Source organism: Ursus americanus, chromosome 20 (genome assembly GCF_024610735.1).
Source record: "Ursus americanus isolate L20-20 chromosome 20, mUrsAme1.1.p, whole genome shotgun sequence".
NCBI classification, from domain to species: domain Eukaryota; kingdom Metazoa; phylum Chordata; class Mammalia; order Carnivora; family Ursidae; genus Ursus; species Ursus americanus.
The window spans coordinates 27,860,707-27,879,892 of NC_142146.1; the positions used below are offsets into that span (position 1 = coordinate 27,860,707).

Genomic DNA, 19,186 nt, shown 5'->3' on the forward strand with positions numbered 1-19,186 from the left:
TTTTTCCATTAGAGCCCTTTGCATATTAATCAGTTATTTTAAATTCCTGGTCTGATAATGCCAATATCCCTGCTGTTTCTAAGTCTAGGTATGCTGCTTGATCTGTCTCTTTAAACTGTGTTTTTGCCTTTAGCTTGCCTTCAAATTTTTTGTTGAAAGTTGGATATGATGTAGTGTGCAAGAGGGACTGCAATAAATAATATTTAGTGATGTGGTGGTGAAGCGTGGATGGAAGGGAGGCATTCCATCGTCCTATGACGATGGTCTCGGTCTTTCAGGGAGCCTGTGCTCCTGACCTGTGAACTTCACAGGTGCTTCTCAGTTTTTTCACCCCATTTGGTGGGACAGGATGGCTACAGGGGGCTGGAGCTAGATATTTCCCTTCTCCCAGGTTAATTTGGTTCTGGTAAAACCCCAGTAGGTTAGACTCTGGTAAAATAGTGTCTCCCGAGGGCAGGTCTTGTTAAGAACAACAGAACTCTGGAATATTTCAAAATGTTTACTTCCCCCCACCCCTCCTGCTGGAAGCACAGGGTTTTTTCTCAGATCCTCACTGTGAGAATGTGGTAGAGCTCCTGGAGGTAAAATTTACAAAAGTGTGGGTGCCCCCCTAATACTGGGCCTTCCCCTGGAGTTTTTAACTCTCATGTTTGTCCGTATCGAGCCTCCCACAATTTGTCAATTATAGTTCAGGTCCCTGTACCCTGGCACTGGTTCCCATAGAGGTATCCAGAGAGATTTCTGCACATGGCTTCTGCTCTGATGAGTTGTGATTCTCTGTATCCACCTGTCTCTGCCTCTAATGGTTTACCCTCTGACTTCACTTCTTTGATGGATCTAAGAAGATTGTTGATTTTCAGATTGTTCATCTTTTTACTTGTGTTAGGACACAGTAATGACTTTCAAGCTCCTTACATGCCAGACTGGAGGTCCTGGGATGCTTTTTTTTTTTTTTTTTAAAGATTTTATTTATTAATTTGACAGAGAGAGACAGCCAGCGACAGAGGGAACACAAGCAGGGGGAGTGGGAGAGGAAGAAGCAGGCTCATAGCGGAGGAGCCTGATGTGGGGCTCGATCCCATAACTCCGGGATCATGCCCTGAGCCGAAGGCAGATGCTTAACGACTGTGCCACCCAGGTGCCCCTGGGATGTTTTTGAGAGAGAAACAGTGGGCTGTTAATCACTATTCTGGAACAACAGTCTTTAATTGGTACTATTCTAGAAAACTGCATCACATATTTGTGGATTTTTTTCACTCAATTTTTATGTTTGCTTTACTTAGGGAAAAAAAATTAATTTAAGCATCAACTAAAAGTGTCCTTAACCCCACATCCTAAAATAAATATATTTGACAATTAAAAAAAATTGGGATCACGCTCCACACACTCAACTTTGCATTTATCCCCTAATCTACTATATGCTTTTAATTAAATTTAGCAAGCATTTACTTACTTTGATTGTATTTGGAGAACCCAAAAGTAGACTAAAACATGATCCCTTCCCTCAAAACTTACACTGAAGTTGGGTCAACCAAACATGTACACAGAAAGAAACAATACAGATAATAAAGTACACACATAAGCTATTAAAAACTAGTGGTGTAGGCTGAGTGGTTGGGGCAAATGGGAACATGGAAGGTAGATGCAGCCACAGTAGTCAGGGGACAGGCCAGGCAGGTCTCAAAGTATAGTTGTGATTTGAAGTTGTGTGTAAGACATGGGCTATTCAAGCTTGGGACAGAGGAAGAAACAGTGTGGGTACCACGGGGTTTGGTCAGCTCCAGAGGGATTGGGAATTTGAAAGCTCTCTAGAGACTCTGGTTTCGCAAAGTTGCAGCAAGAAGGAACCCTCCTAGAGACCCCAATTCTGAATTTCCCAGTGGGTCTGGTATCTAAGCATATTCAAATGTTGCCAAGTGCATGTTGGTCAAGATTCTTTTTCTTGTGAACTATCAAACTAGCTCAAGCACAAAAAGGGATTTATTGGATAAAATACCTAAGAATGTCCCAGGGACGTGTCAGGCTGACCAAAGTGTTCAGCTGATGTCATCATAAACATGTCTCTCTTGATCTTGGAGTTGTTCTTCATGGTGGCAAGATGACCCTGGCAACTGTAGGCTTATATTCCCCCAGTTTAGCATTCTTGCAGGAAGAGAGCTTCTTCCTCCCAATAGATCTAGCAAAAGCCCACATACTGACTGATGCTGATCGGCTCTGATGGTCTAGGTCAGGTGCTCATCCTTGGGTCACTCACAGTGATTAGAGCCATGCTGGCTTAAGTCAGGTGTTCTTTCCTAGAGTAAGGGCAAGGCCATGATTCCAGCAACTACATGAATTGAAAGCAGGGAAAGAGGTTTCTCAGAAGCAGTTGTGAATGTTGTGCACACCAAATAGACAGATGTCTACTACAAGATGCTGTATATACGGGATCTCATATACACATCTCAAAAACACAGTGCTAAACCATTATTGATCACAACTTACAGATAAGGACGTTGAAGTACAGACATTTTTCTCTTTGGGACTGTACCCCCTGTACTCTCTACAGAGAGCTTGCTTAGGCCCTTTAGGATGGCCTGACCCAGTGGTTCTCAGCCTGGGCTGCACATCAGAATCACTTGGGGTGCTTTTAAAAATCCCAGTGCTCTCTCCACACCCTGACCATTTGAGTCAGAAATTCTGGGAGTGGGGGGTGCCTGGGTGGCACAGTGGTTAAGCGTCTGCCTTCGGCTCAGGGCGTGATCCTGGCATTATGGGATCGAGCCCCACATCAGGCTTCTCCGCTAGGAGCCTACTTCTTCCTCTCCCACTCCCCCTGCTTGTGTTCCCTCTCTCGCTGGCTCTCTCTCTGTCAAATAAATAAATAAAATCTTAAAAAAAAAAAAAAGAAAGAAAAAGAAATTCTGGGAGTGGGACCAGGCATCAGAATTTTTTAGTGGTTATCTAGTGTGCAGCCATGGCTGAAAATCCCCAGCCCAGAGGTTGCTTTCTTTTCAGAAAGTTGTAATGAGCATGAAGAGCAGAGCCTTAAAAACAGCCTTCTGTTTTGTCGGCAGCAGCACCAATAATGAGGCACAGACTCAAGGAGATCAAACTACCAAGGGAAGGAAATGACCACCCCGGTGGAAATCAGGCATTGAGAATATAGATGGAGATGTTACTAATTCAGGAGTTTTATGATTTCAAGGGCATCTATGGTTCAATGTCATTTATTCCTATGTGGATAAAACACGCCTTCTGAAGTTTTAGCAAATGGAAGTCTTAGAAACATAAGCAAGACATTCTTCTCTCTGGGGATGTTTATTTAGAAAAAATCTGGTCTGTAAGAAGGTTTTGAATGAGATGGTTGAAGGGTAATTAATAATACTTGAAAAATGACAATCTCTGATGCCTGGGGCTTCTGGTAGAGGAACCTTCTGGATGTACTCATGTATGTTCTAGCAAAAAGAGTGACTGCCTTGTCTGAGAGGTCTAGACCTTGGAAGGATGGACCTGCTTGTTTTCTGTCGTCAGCAGAGCCTGTGTTCCTAGAAGAACTGGGTTCTGTTTCACAAAAGGGGGACATGTTATAGCTGAAGTCCAACCCCCTGGTTGTGTATATTTGGGAACCAAGTCTCAGAAAGGAGATCACAATTTGAATTATGAATTCTGATTATGAATTTTTTCCCAACCCTTGATCAAACTTGTAGAAGTTGTTAGAATATATCAAGTGTTTTTGTATGCTTTTGTTGATATTTTTCATAAAATGAAATTTTACTTTTTTAAAGTTCATTCTTACTCCATTCTTTATAACTTATTCCGAAATATCATGTTCATTTATTCTTTCCAGTGAATATTTACTCTGCTCATAGTGTGTGCCAGGCACTGGACTAGGTGCCATAAATCATTATCGTATGCTGGTGTTTGCAGTGACATTTTAGAAGCCAACAAGTTCTGACCCTTACTATACTTTAGAGGTTAGCATTTGGTGCTTTTTATATGTTATTTTTTTCATACAGCTATTCTGGCTCCCTAAGTAGGCTATATATTCTCGGAGGGACTATTTCATGTCTTTTTCTCTTTGTGTCCAAGAGCCTATTAACAGTTCCATTAATTATCTATAAATGGCAGTATGGGATGACTGGGCAAGTGACAGCTGGTAGATTTGTTAATTAAGCTGCAGCCCATGTTTGTTTAGGTGCCTTATTTGTCTTGGTTTTAGAAAACAGTGGCATAAACATTTCTGCCTTCAGTCCTACTCTAATTTGCTCTGATGAAGATGTCCTTAGAATGGGATACCAGTCATTCCCCAATAAGAAAAAGCTGACAAATTGTTGCCTTGTACTGATGCTCTGTGCCACCTGTGTGCTGTGGCTCCTCTGTGTCTTAGGTCCTTGATCTCTCCTCTTGCCCTTTGGGCATAAGGTAACCCCTTGGTTTGGAAAGCACATCAAGGGGCTCTCTAAGTCAGAGTGCCGCTGATGCAAATATCAGTGCTTCCACAGTACTCCTGGGGATTCTCCTTGCCTCCTCTTCCTTCAACCAAGAACCATCATCAGCTCAGAATTGCCAAGAACGAAGTCACTCCTAAACTGCTCCTTATGGCCTTTAGAGCCCTCTGCCATCTCATCATCTCAAACCCTCCCCTTTTCTTTAGCCTTGCCTTCCACCCCTCCTCATTCCACACCCGGCCCCACAGCCAGAGGAGAAGCTGGCAGCCTCCAGGACACACCTGCCGCTTGCTGCTCTCCCGGGAATTTGCTGTCCCAGCACCAGGGACACCAGAGCTGCCACCGCCCGTTATCTCTGCCTTTTGATATTCTAGGCATCCATCAACTCTAATCCAAATGCTACCTCTTCCTTGAAGATTTCCTAATTCTGTTTCCCTGCATTTTGTCCAGGCCCTCGTTTGAGAGGACACATCATTTTGCCTTACTTTAGAAGTGTTTGCATCAGTGTTTGCCCTCAGACCTTCCTTCACTTCCTTCTCTCTTTTCTTCCTGAGCCCTGACTATGTGCGGAGCACGGGGGCTGTAAAGATGTAGCAAACGTGCTGTGGTCCCTGCTCCGAAGAAGTTTACAGACTGGAGGGGGAGGCGGACATGTAAGCAACCGGCATGAAAATTTGAGGAGAGCGAACATTTTTGTCTCTTATCCACTACGGAATCCAAACTGCCCACAACAGTGCAGAGAACACAGTTACTCTCAAGAAATGTTTGTCGAGTGAATAATCGATGTAGATGCACACGTGTGTACATGTGTGTATGTGTGCATGTATGTGTACATGTGTGTATGTGTGCATGTATGTGTGTATATATAAATGTACAGAAAGGATAAAATCACATCCGATGAGACTGCAGAGGAAGGAAGACTTTGCTGAGTCAGTTTCTAAGTCATGAGTTGGACTCTGCTGGGCAAAAATTCTACTCTTGTTTTAGGCAGGGACTGGGTCTTAACCTCCGTTTTCCCATGTTTCCTACCCTGAGCTTCATGCATCATGGTAACTCAGTAAATGTTGGTGGCTCTGAACTGAAGCCATTTCTAGCTTATCTGGAACACTGGACCCTCACTTCTCACCTGTTTTCCCTGACCTGTATTAAAGGACATACTGGTCCTAGTACTGATGCCAAATCTCTTCCCTCAATGAGTTAAGCCTGGGGATTTGGAAGGCTTTTGCTTTTTGTAAAAGGGGAACTAGGACTGTCCACGTAGTGTGGCCTCTGCTGCTACGGCAGGCTCCCAGGGACTTGTCTAGAATGGTCCAATATAGCTTTGTCACACAGTTGTTCAGACTGGTGGAATTTACTTTCCACTCGCCGGGCGTTACTTTATCAATCTCAGGATACTCCAAACATGGCCTTTTGCTTCTAGAAATGCCTGGAATCGCTGCTGTGTGAGGTTTATTGAGTAGAAATGGCTGTATCGATGGAGCTTCTAGCACCTTCTAAGTAATTAACTCAATTCAACAACTATTTCTTGAGCATTCACTATAGAGCAGGCACTGTTCTAGGCAAGTGGGACATTCAATAGTGAGGGATGAAAGGCCAAATCCTGCCTTCAACAAGCTTACAGGTGTTTGTGGTGTTTGTGAGTGAGTGTGTGTGTGTGTGTGTGTGTGTGTGTAGAAGTAGAGGATGAGGAAAAGTAGGTCAGTAACTACAAAACAAGACAAAATGTGACAAGTGCCAAACAAGAGGATGGTCCTGGAAGTCTGAGCAGCTAGCATGGGGGTCTGAGTGTGTTGATGATTTGGGGGTATAGTTGACAGGGGACATCCTCTCTGTGGAGTGGTGCCATGGGAGAAACAAGAGAAGCATGAACACCAAGTGAGGTAGAGCTATGTGGCATCCGTGAGGTGGGCATCCAGCACAGGAAAATAAGACTGGGTAATTATCTGGCCTCTCTGTCCCTTCTGAGAGGGAAACCTGTGTGCCTTCCTGATGGTCCCAGAAATGGACCAAAGCACCAGGGAGGCTGAGACCTGGACTTTAAGCCTCAGCTCTTCCATGGGCCATCTGTGTGACCTTGGCCATGCTATCCGACCTCACTCACCTCTGAGCCTCAGCTGGCAGCGAGTGGGGGCCCGTGGGCAGTGGTAGCCAGTGGAGGCTGTGGTTCCTAACTTGTATCCTTCTCCCTCTGCTGGAGCTCCATATCCTGGTCAGAGCCTGTTCTTGGCCTGTTTGGGGTGCAGATACCCTGAGTTAGGGGTGAATAACCAGGGACGGTGGAGGGTGGCCACCAGAGAGAGGGGAAACAGGGTGGAGCACAGAAGGTGAGATGGCCTGAGTTCTCTTTCTTACCATCATTCAGTCCGTCTTGCTCCTTTGGCTGCAAAGGGAGAGAAAGAGACAAATGAAGCCTGGTGGTTGTAGAATGCTGTCTGTATTGTGTTTGACTTAAGATTTAGCAGTATAAACCTCCCATAAACTATTTACGTACTTATTTCCAATCCAGTGGGCTCAAGACTGACACCAGTGTCTTTGATGTGTTCCTATAACTGACTGTGTAATTGCTGTTTTCTTTCAGGGTCTGAACCTGGCAGGAGGTTGGAAGCTTGCATTGCACCTTTGTATTTCACTAACTTAAGCTTCTTTGTTTTCTTGCTTCACCAAAGCACGTTTAGACCTCATGCCTTCTGTTTTAAAACAGACCACCTCATAGAAAGTACAGTTTACTATTCAGAATGGGGGAGGTTTGTGGCATGCCATCAAGAGAAGGGAGGTGATTCTTCATTATTCCATTATTACTCTCCTATTTTGTCTCCGGGCCATGGTGGAGGTGTTTCATTCCCCACCTCGCCGTGGCTGGCCGACGTGTGCTGAACATCCCCATGGCAAAGAGCGAGGCCACCTCGTTGCTGTCTGGTACTGCATATGGGACCTTCAGATGAACGGTTTGGCTGTCGATGGCCCCTGAAGTGGGCTTGGGGAGTCCCCCCTCAGAGACCGTGCTGGCTTGAAAACCCGATCAGCCTCTGAGAGTTTGAGCATTTGAAAGTGGGAGAAGCTACAAGTTAGTTCATGCGGCAGCTGTTTGGGCTTGGAGTTTCTTTGTGCCCAAGTCTGGTGTGGGTATAAATCGTCCGGCATGGCCGATTGACTTCTCCAGGGTAGCGCCTGTTCCTGCCGCTTGGCTTCAGGACCTTCCAGTATAACATCACCGGCTCAGAGATACTTAGAGTGGAGAGGATCCGTGGAGGTGTGAGTCCACCCTCTCCTGGGTGCTGGGATCCCCACTTGGATGTCTTGGGACCTCTTTATCCTCATCTCTCCTTTTTCTCTGCTAGTTTGGACAGGTTGGCAATTTACTAGCGGCTGCTGGCTTCCTCTACCCAATCCAAACAGGAGAGACTGGGGAGTTGAGCCATGGAAGAACCAAGAGCCATTGATATTAAATAATTAATAAAGGGCAGCTGCTCAGGAGTGAGCCCAGGGCTGGGGTAGAAGTGTGTGGGGAAGAGCTGGGGCCGGGAAGGGGGTTGGGAGTGGACGGCCTAGGTTACAGCACCGCAGTTTTTCTGCTCTGAGAGGCCGCTCTCTTCTACCCTCACCCCATGCGGAGGGACACCGGCTTTCGCCCTTTCCCCGGAACACATGACTAGCCAAGCAAATGAAAAATGAGCTTACACATGCCAATTCGCTCTCTCTCTAGAGCACGAGCAGTGTGAAAGATAGATAAATCAGAGCAGCTTATACTAAGGAAGCAAAGGTAATAGAAAAAGCAAATTAAAAGGTGAAGTGAAAACCTTCAGCTAGATGCCAAAATAAGACACCCCTCATTCGTATCCCCCAACCCCCAACAACCATAATTTGGCATCCAGCTCTGAACAGGAGTGTCTTTTTGTGAGAGCACTGGGATCCAGTAGGAGATTGTGAAGCCCAAGGTAGCGGAAGACGGAGGAGAGCTGTTTTGAGAAGGCAGGCTCCCACGCAGGTACCTGACTTGCTAACTGTGGTCTCTGCCACAGACCCAGAAATGGCTCTGTATCCCCAAGAGTTCAGTTACAGCCTCCTTGGCTTTGGTCCTGTCACCAGCGTCATACGCAAGGGACCTGGGCAGAGTCACCCTCACCTGTGGACCCTGAAGTGGCCTGTGAATCAGCTTGAGCCCCTCTTGGCCATGGTCCAGGAGCCCCTGGAGGTGCTGCCATCAAGATGGCAACATGGGTTTTCCCAACTTCAGTCCCCCTCTCAAGGAGACCGACTAGCAACTATCCATAGGTAAGACACCATTGCGAAAACCCCAGAACCCTGGGGGCGAGGCTGAATCACCCTCCGCCTCTGGACTGCAGAGATTGAGAGAGACGGCTTTAGAAGGTCGGAGAGCAGTCTCACTTCGATCACGTTGCCACTTCCACAGGCTGGCACAGGGTCACGGGGGGATCTGCTGGACTCGACCACCGAGGATCAGATGGAGACGAAGGGGAACATGGCTGAGCACAACCAGCACCCAGATCTTGTTGGACGGCATGTCCGTGTGCACTGGCAACTGGGTGAGATCCCAGCCAGCAGCCCTGCCCGTGCACTGAGTCAAGCTCATGGCCCTGTCTGGCCAGGGAGTGATTTGAGTCCCTACCCAATGGGCCGAATAGGCCATGGAGCCCATTCTTTAGCCTCACCCAGGCGAGGAAGCAAATTCGCAGCCCTGTGCAACTGCTGAGCATAGCCTCCAGCCCTGCCTGACAAGAAGCCTGGTCAGAGAGCCTTGGCAGCTGTGGAACCTTCCCGTAGCCCTGGTCAGGCGGGAAACCAAGCCAGCAGCTCTGCCCAATTGTTGAGCATAGCCTCTGGCCTCATAACCTGGGAGACTGAACAGTGACCCTGGGCAGCCTGGGAGCACAGCCTCTGGTACTGCCCAGACAGGGAGCCAGCCAGTGACTCTGCCCCATTGGGTGCACAGAGACTGTGGCTTCAATCTACCAAGGTTCCCAGACAGTGACCCCCCCCCCCCAACCTCAAAACAGTCTCCAGCCCCACCCAACTGCAGGATCCAATGAGAGGCCCTGCCCAGGTAGAGAGCCTAGACGGCAGTGTCACCCAATAGTGGAGCACAGCTGGCAGATTACCTGATTGTCAAGCTCAGCCTTGCAGCCCCACACATTTGAGGGACAGCCTGTGCCCCTGCCTGACTGCAGAGCAGAGCTTCGTCCGACTGTGAAACTGTCAAAGGTGTAACATAGCCAAAGTAAAACCAATGAATCGCTGAAGTAGTCACCGGTAAAAATTATTGTGCACACAGTTTGCAAACCAGGAGCACTCAAACCAGAACATGGAATGAGTTGCGGGTATATTGTCATACGGCAGTTTTGAGAGCGAGAAAGCAGTGACCGTGTATTCTTCACAGGAATTGGTTACAATATTATAATTTTCAGTGGTTACGTCCTACCAATTTTAAATAACAGTTCAAATTTGCTTGTCATTTCTAGAGGCACAAGCAAGAAATGATGCAGGTCAAGGTATCCTTGCAAAAAAAGCTAAATGAAATTTTGCCTGCATGACTAAGCCAGTTCTGTCTGCTCAGGGAAACTTGAAGGCTCATCTCTGTCCATCCTTGGTTTTAACAAGTCCCTCTGTTCAGGCTTTCTCTCGGCAGGCTGAGAGTGTGTCCAAACCATGATAGCATTATTCTCCATTACCGCTGTTGATGTAGTCAGGCCGAAGAATCACACATTCGCTGTTTCCATTAGTCGGGTCATCAGGCCAGAGGGCCATGTAATCACTTCTTCATCATGCATGCGGTTATTGTTGATTTTATCCAGTTGTCTGATCCTGACGGATACCATTTGGCATATAGAGTGGCTGCTGACAAGCATTTAAAACCTTTGAGAATATACGGTGCACTTGAGAGGTTAATATGAGAACAGCCAAGGCTTGAGAAATTCTCCAGAGCACTGATTCCCAGGGGCCAAGATTTAACCAATTAAATAAATCAAATAGGTTATAATCAGATTCAGGCTTTACCTTTCTAAGCCCCTGTATGATTTTTTCCGAAATTATTTACATAAGTACAACATGATGTGTTAGCAAACACACATCCTCATGACGAGGCAGGACAGGTGAACTTGAGGATGTCAGATTCCAGGAGGCCGTGTTGCAGATGGACTTTCTTCTAAGTTAGGCCTCTCTATGCTGTGAGCAAGCAGGCATTTTAACAAGAGGCGTTTCTGTGGAAACAAAAGAAAAACAAAGGTTAATAGTTTGAGCAAATTATAAATTCAGTTTTCTCAGTTTAGAGGGAAGCCGATTGATAAGATTTCTAGATGTCGGGTTCTAAAGCATCCTTAGATGGAGGAGGGCAAGCAGTGGTAGTCAGACAGATTGCCCTGGTTTGCAGTGCGAATGTGTCTGGTGGCCTTTCTGAGTGGCTCCAGAGCGAAAGGCCAGAGGAGTGTTCACACATTGAGTTGTTGTGCTAAGTCTCTGAAGTTTATGTCAAGTTGTCCAGCTTTAGCTTGCTTGGCTTTGGGAAAAGGGCAGCTTTTCGTTTCACAGTGGTTCCAAGTCAAATTAGTGGGAGAAAATTGAAAATGTTAGTTTGGAGAATTTTAGCCACCTATTGGAAGAAATTAGAATATAGGACCCAGTCCAACTTACAGGTAGAAAATAATCTTCAAATACAATTAGCAGTATTAGAATCTGATCTCTATGAAGGTATATTACTGAAATGTAATTTTTTCCTGGGCATAATCTTTTTCCATCAAAGACTACAACAGCAGGACAAATTTGTTTGTAAATTAAGTCTAGTTTTAAAAAACGTGGCTTGATTGTTTATGTTAAGTGCAGTAAGAATAGTGATTGCCCATATAGGCTCTTTTAAATCCGGAAAACAAAACATTAAAAAACCAGCTATGTTTTAAATTAAGTCGTAAAAATTACAATCATCCTCATTAGTTCATTTAGTCTTCTGTAATTAATTCATGTTGATATTGATCTTATGTTGGCAGTTTTACAAATTCATCTGTTTTCCATCAAAGTTTTAGAAGTTCTTATTTAGTTCAGTGTTATCATCTTAAAGTTATCAGAAACTTGCATTCTGGGTACTTGTCCATGAATTTCTCTGAAGGTGAAACATATTTATAAAAGTTTTAGGGTAAAACAGTAAGAATAAATGACAAAAGACTTAAAAATGGCCATGGTTAAAGATCAGATAAGAGTTCATTATCATGTAATTGACAGGAAAATTTGGTTGTCTGTGATATACAATATTTTAAGACAGTAGCTGGAATTATGGCTGATGACACTATAGCAGGACAAATCAGATTCCCAAGAATTCCATATCATTTCTGGAACATTTATGTGAATAACTTCCATATAAATATTTCCTAAAGAAATTTTAGTTATCACTTATTTGACAGTGCTTTTCATGAAATTCAGCAGGTGCAAACGTTACATAGTTGTTAAAAAAAAAAAAGAACTTGCCTTTTTTATTAGAGAAGATGCGGTTTTCTTAAGAAGTTCAAAGACAAAACATAGAATCTTTGTTTTTTATGCAGAATACATTTATGGTAAAGAAAGACCTTTGTTTACAGACCAGAATCTAAGAAAACTGTGTCCTTTTAAGAGAAAGAAAACCAGATTCTAATTTTGCACCAGTATACTTTTGATATTATAATTTTTCCTTTTTTCTCTTTTTGACTTAACTAAATCCATTTTAATCTTAGCTTGACTACACATAAAATTCCTTTCTCAGGGTGCTGTATCTGCCTTCGACTCAGGTCATGATCTCAGAGTCCTGGGATCCGCTGGCTCCCTGCTCAGCAGGGAGCCTGCTTCTCCCTCCCCCCACCTTTTTAAATTCCTTTCTCAAGATTAATTTTCCATAAACATACTACAGCTTTCTATATCTATATAGGTTTTGTTCTTTTTCCTTCTTATTCTGCAACAATCATTTTACTTTAGGATAAAATTACCATTTTTTATTCCCCTTACCAAAAATGCATCTCCCTTCTTTATACCTTCTTTTATCAAAACACACCTTCTACTTTTCATGTATGGTCATTTTTTAATCCTTATTATTTCTAGTAGTTGCAACACAAAAATACAAACAAACAAAAAAACCCAAAAATATCCCCGAACCTCTTTTCTTTTGCTAATAATTTCAGCTTTATTAGTTCAAACATTATTTTCTCAATTTCAAAACTTACAAAGCTTATCTAGACAAAAACGCAAGGCAGTTGTGACAGAGGAATTACGGATTTACTCTTACAGGATAATACAATTGCCTAAATACCATGTTAAGTGAATATAAACTTCTATGTAATATAGTTAAAATAAACCATATCCCTTTCGGAAATTACAATATGAAATTCACTCGTGTCCGTAGGCTCATGCTGACACTGCTCTATCAGATTGGAAATGACAGAACGGGTGAGGGCAACAGGATCCCCACAGTGTTGAAGAAGGTTGCTCTCTGTTGAGTAGGCAGAATAAAGATTTGAAAAATGAGTCAACAACTTCTAAACTGATGGCAGCACTATAAAATCTGGGAAGCCAGGAGCAGAATTCCCAACCTTGTACATAGTTCTAAGAGACGGGGGAAAGTTCTTTATAAACAAAGATTGCGAACTGGCTACAAACCTGAAAAGAGAAGGTAAGAAAGTGTGAACCTGTCACAGAGTGATCACAGCCTGGCCCGGGGGCGGGGGGGGGGGGGGGTCACCACTGTGTGTGTACCGGACAGAAACGGTGATTGTTTCTGTTTTGGCTTTTTCGGCTGGTTGCACAGGCCCTTTTGTTACTCAGTTTATTGTTTTATAAGAGCAGCGGCTTTCAAACATGTTGGATCATTCCACGGCAAGAAATATAGTGTACGTTGTGGCCCAGCACATACTTACGTATATGAAACTATATAAGTAACTAAAATAAAAGTTAATAGGCTGGCACATATTTTCTATTTTCGGTATATGCCATGTATGTACTCTATTTTGCATTCTATGAAGTTATTCTCTTTTATTTATATATAGAATATAAATCAATAATCTATAAATTATAAAATGAAGATATATATATTATCCATTTATCTGTATGGATCGATATAGATAATATGTATATTTTCTATTTAAAGAAATATTAATCACCATTCATCAATGGTCTGAGACTATAGTTGGAAAAGCGAGAAGTTACAGTAAATCCTTCCGCCGTAGGAAAAAGTGCTCATGGGTGCTCCCCTGCTTCTCACCTTCCAAACGCTTGCTGCGTTGCCTGCAACGCACGCAGTTTGCATAGTTCATTTACGCTTATTACTCTAAATGTTCTGACAGTTTCTCTTCGGTTCATTTTGTATTCTCAGCTCTTCTTCCAACTCTTTCAATGATTTGACAGTTCAAGCTGCTTTCCAGTGAAAACTAGAGAGCACACAATGTGAACTGTCATAGATTAACATTCTATAGTAGATTAGCCAGTTTATAAGAACATTTCAAAATTGTTAGAACGATATTCTTTCTCATAATAATTTTTTTTAATGTGGCATAAAACATGTTTATTAATAGACTCAAATGTGTTTTGTTTTGTTTTTGCCTCTGTATAAAAATTGAAAAGCCGAAAGTAGATAAACTTTTTTTTTTTTAAAGATTTATTTATTTATTTATTCGACAGAGAGAGACAGCCAGTGAGAGAGAGAACACAAGCAGGGGGAGTGGGAGAGGAAGAAGCAGGCTCATAGAGGAAGAGCCTGATGTGGGGCTCGATCCCATAATGCCGGGATCACGCCCTGAGCCGAAGGCAGAGGCTTAACCGCTGTGCCACCCAGGCGCCCCCCGAAAGTAGATAAACTTATGTTTAACATTCAGTGTTTGTCTTATTTGGAAATGATTTAGATATTCAATGAATATCCATTGTTCAGTTTAACTTAGTTGAACTTTGATCTTATTTATATTTACTTAAATTACTTGTTTTCAACAATTATGCTTGGATTAGATCTCAAAATAATTTACCATCATCTTAAATTCTTTTGCTTGTTGACAAATTTTGAAGAAATGCCTGCTTTTATTTAGCCAACAAATTTAAATTAGCTTTTATTTATCAAAGATTATCCCAGATCATGTGAACTTGAAAAACCTTTGGGTTAGTTTCTGTGTTTCTGAGAGTATACTTGATTGATATAAATGCTTAATTTTCTTTGAGCCAATTAAGTAGAGCTCTTTCCAAATTAATTTTGGCTATACCATCTGGAGGTAGAAAAATATCCCATATGTACATATGTAGACATATGTAAAATACAGATAGACACAGAGACCTTTTAACTTTTGTTTTAAAACTTTTAGCCATGTCTCAGGTAGAAAACTGAAAAAAATAGTTGAATTCAAATTGTGTTTCTGACAAACGGCCCAAGTTAAGGAAGGTTACCTGCTCAGATGGCCAAAGTTTTTACTATAGATATTTTTATTTGAATGCTGCGGGGATCCTTTTAGAACTATTTTCCAAGTCATTTTGTCTTTTAGAAGCTTCTGCATACCCATCAAAGAATGAATTCTTCTGTCTCCAAGAGGTTTGGGATCCGTTCTTTTAAGGGTGCCACATAAGATGAACCTCTCTAACATGAAGACTCTGCAGAATGGCCATTCTGATTCTAAGTTATTAAAAAAAAGTTCACACATTTTGCCAGAAAGGCACAAGATCATGGTCCAAGGACCAGGTAGAATCTATCTTACCTTTGAATATCCTAAAGCATCCTAACTGTGAGGGTCTCTGTTTTCCAACAGCTATTCTAAAACATCTGGAATCACATGTTCTCCCTGATTTTTGAACAGGATGGGTGACTTACACATCAGCAAACAAAAACAGAAACCAGAAAGCAAAACAGAAACAGGAGACAAATGTGCACAATACAGTTGGAGAGCTCAGAATGCAGAGAGCGGAGCTCAGATCCAAGAGAGACTTACCTCAAGCCACAGGGTCAGGGAGAAAGCTGTGAGCTCAGTGGGCTCTGTGGGTACCAGCTCACTGGCATTGGAGTTCTTGGAGGTCTTCCATGGATCCTATTTTTAACTCCATGAAATGTCAAAAGTTCAAAATAGCCAACATAAAACCAATGAATCACTGAAGTGGTAATTAGCAAAATTATACACCACAAAGAGACAATTTGCAAAAAGACAATTTGCAACACAGAACACTCAAACCAGAACACGGAATGAGTCTCAGGGGTGTATTGTTATAAGGCAGCTTATATAGTGAGAAAGCAGTGGCTGTTTATTCTTCATGGTGATTGATTACAATATTACAATTTTCAGTGGTTGCCTCATATCAATTTGAAGAAGCAGTTCAAGTTTGCTTGTGATTTCTAGAGGCATAAGCAAGAAATGATCCAGGTCAAGTTAGCCTCCTAAAATAAGCTAAATTAAGCTTTGCCTGCATTACTGAATCGGTTCTGTTAGTTCAAGGAAACTTCAAGCCTAGGCTCTCTCTGTCCTTGATTTTAACAAAGCCCAGAAGGTCTATCTAAACACAGAGTCCAGTCAGTGGCACCATCCAGTCACAGAGCACAGCTGAGACTCTACCAGACCAAGAGCAATTGCAGAGCCTGTCCCACAGCACTGCTCAGTCGCAGAGTCCGAATGTGGACACCTTCCTGCCATGGAACACAGCCTGTGAGCTTGCTGGATCAGAGGTGATTACAGAGCCCAGCTAGTGGCCCTACAAAAATGGAAACACAACATGCTCAAACTTCTGGGATGTAGCAAAAGCATTTCTTTTTTTTTTTTTTTAATTTCTTTTTTATTTTTATTTTTTATTTATTTTTTTAAAATGATTTTTATTATATTATGTTAGTCACCATGCAGTACATCCCCGGTTTCCGATATAAAGTTCGATGATTCATTAGTTGCGTATAACACCCAGTGCACCATGCAATACGTGCCCTCCTTACTACCCATCACCAGTCTATCCCATTCCCCCACCCCCTCCCCTCTGAGGCCCTCAGTTTGTTTCTCATAGTCCATAGTGTCTCATGTTTCATTCCCCCTTCTGATTACCCCCCCTTTCTTTATCCCTTTCTTCCCCTACCGATCATCCTAGTTCTTATGTTCCATAGATGAGAGAAATCATATGATAGTTGTCTTTCTCTGCTTGACTTATTTCACTTAGCATTATCTCCTCCAGTGCCGTCCATGTTGCAGCAAATGTTGAGAATTCGTTCTTTCTGATAGCTGAGTAATATTCCATTGTATAAATGGACCACACTTCTTAATCCAGTCATCTGTTGAAGGGCATCTCGGCTCCTTCCACGATTTAGCTATTGTGGACATTGCTGCTATGAACATTGGGGTGCATATGGCCCTTCTCTTCACTACGTCTGTATCTTTGGGGTAAACACCCAGTAGTGCAATGGCTGGGTCATAGGGTAGCTCAATTTTTAACTTTTTAAGGGACCTCCACACTGTTTTCCAGAGTGGCTGTACCAACTTGCATTCCCACCAACAATGTAGGAGGGATCCCCTTTCTCCACATCCTCTCCAACAATTGTTTCTTGCCTTGTTAGCAAAAGCATTTCTAAGGGGGAAAGTTTAGTACTATCGATGCATACATTAAAAGAAAAAGACCTCAATTAAATAACCTAACTTTACATCTCAGGAACTAGAAAAAAAAGAAAAACGTACCCCAAAGTTAGCAGAAGGAAGAAAATAATAAAGATTAGGACAGAAATAAATGGGATGGACAATAGGAAAACAGTAGAAAAAATTAACAAAAGTAGGAGTTGATTCTTTGAAGAGAGAAACAAAATTGACAAAACTCTGGCTAGAGTCACCAAGAAGAAAAGAGAGAGGACTCAAATAATGAAATTATAAGTAAAATTATAAATGAAAGAGGAGATATTACAACTAATATAAGAGAAATATAGAGGATCACAAGAGACTACTATGAATAACTAGGCCAACAATTGGATAACCTAGAAGAGATGGATAAATTCCTAGAAACAAAAAACCTACCAAGACTAAATCAGGGAGAAATAGAAAATACAGAAAAGGGACCGATGGGTAAGGGTACTGAATCAATAATCAAAAACCTTCCAACACAGAAAAGTGTAGGACCAGATGGCTTCACTGATGAATTGTACCAGACACTTAGAGAAGAATTCTCAGACTTTTCTGAAAAATTGAAGAGTAGGGAACACTCCCTAACTCATTTCATTAAGGCTGGCATTAACCTGAGACATTAACCTGAGATAAAGACACTATAAGAAAACTATGGGCCACTATATCTGATGAATATATATATGCAAAATTCTCTCTTTAAAAAGTTTTTATTTAAATTTCAGTTACTTAACATACAGTGTAATATTAGTATCAGATGGACAAGTTAGTGATTCAATGCTTACATGTACAATACCCGGTGCTCTTCACAACAGGTGCAAAATTCTTAACAAAATACTAGCAAACTGAATTCGACAGCACATTAAAAGGATCATATGCCATGATCAAGTGGGACTCATCCATGGGATGCAAGGATGATTCAACATATGCAACCAATAAATGTTACACCTTACATTAGTAGAATGAGAGATAAAAGTCTCATGATTATTTCAATAGGTACAGAAAAAGCACTTGACAACATTCAACATCCTTTACTGATTAAAACAAACCCCTCAACAAACTGGGTTGAATGAACATACCTTAATGTAATCAAGGCCATCTGTAACGAGTATGACATATCATACTCAATGGTGAAAGGTCGAAGGTTTTTCCTCTAAGATCAGGAACAAGACCATCCTACTGAACATTGTTAGAGTAGGTAACCAAGAGGACATGACTTCTAGTTGACTCTCAAGCTGGACCCACGCAATCAGAAGCTCCTCACCTCTACCCTGTTCTTGGTATATATGCTATACCTACCATTCCCATGTTAGGGATTGTCCAAGGACATCACCTCAAAAGAATAAGGTATGGTTGAGACCATCTAGACAATATATGTGACAGAACCCAGTTAAGGCCTCTACGTAAACTTTTAAGGTTCTGGTGGGTGAATGTGGAGATTTACTTATCTTGCAGCCACCCAAGAAAACCCTCATGAGTAAATTCCCTTGCTTATTAAGGCTGCCACCTACCAATCTGGAGTGGTCTGCCTCTTTCTTCACTTTCTCCTTGCTCCTCTGTGTATAGGAGCCGGTCTGTGAACCAACAGACATAGTACTAGAAGTCTTACTGCCAGAGCAATCAGACAAGGAAAGAAATACAGTCATCCAAATTAGAAAAGAAGTAAAATCGTCTTTGCGTATGATGTGATCTTACATGTAGAAAATCCTAAAGACTACCAAAAAAACTCTTGGAACTAATGAAAAAAAATCAGCAAAGTGCAGGATATAAAAAAAAAAATACAAAAATCAGTTCCATTTGTATACACTAACAATAAACTCTCAGGAAAAGAAAAGAAAAAAAAATCCCAATTGAATAGCATCCAAAACTATAAAATACTTGGAATAAATGTAACCAAAGACGTTAAAGATCTTTACACTAAAAACTGTAAGACATTGATGAAAGAAATTGAAGAAGACACAAATAAATAGAAGTGTGCTCATGGACTGGAAGTGTTAATATAATTAAAATATCCATACTACCCAAAGCCACCTACAGATTTAATATAATCTCTATCAAGAGTCTAATGGCATTTTTCACAGAAATGTTAAAAAACAATCCTAAACTTCACATGGAACAACAAAAGACCCCAAATAATCAAAGCAATCCTGAGAAAGAACAAAGCTGAAGGTATTGTAT

General features: G+C 42.1%; 1 protein-coding gene across 3 annotated transcripts in view; it reads left to right on the forward strand.

Annotated features, from left to right (window-relative positions):
* The window catches only part of COL6A5 (collagen type VI alpha 5 chain), a 137,448-nt gene that overhangs the window by 15,310 nt on the left and 102,952 nt on the right, over window positions 1–19,186 (forward strand). Inside the window, exon 1 of one of the 3 annotated variants that reach the window (XM_045791734.2) lies at window positions 7,959–13,071. The exons of the other annotated variants lie outside the window; for them this stretch is intronic. The gene's annotated coding sequence lies outside the window, so the exon portion shown is untranslated. Of the gene's footprint in view, window positions 1–7,958; window positions 13,072–19,186 lie in introns of those variants that run through there. 3 annotated transcript variants of the gene reach the window in all.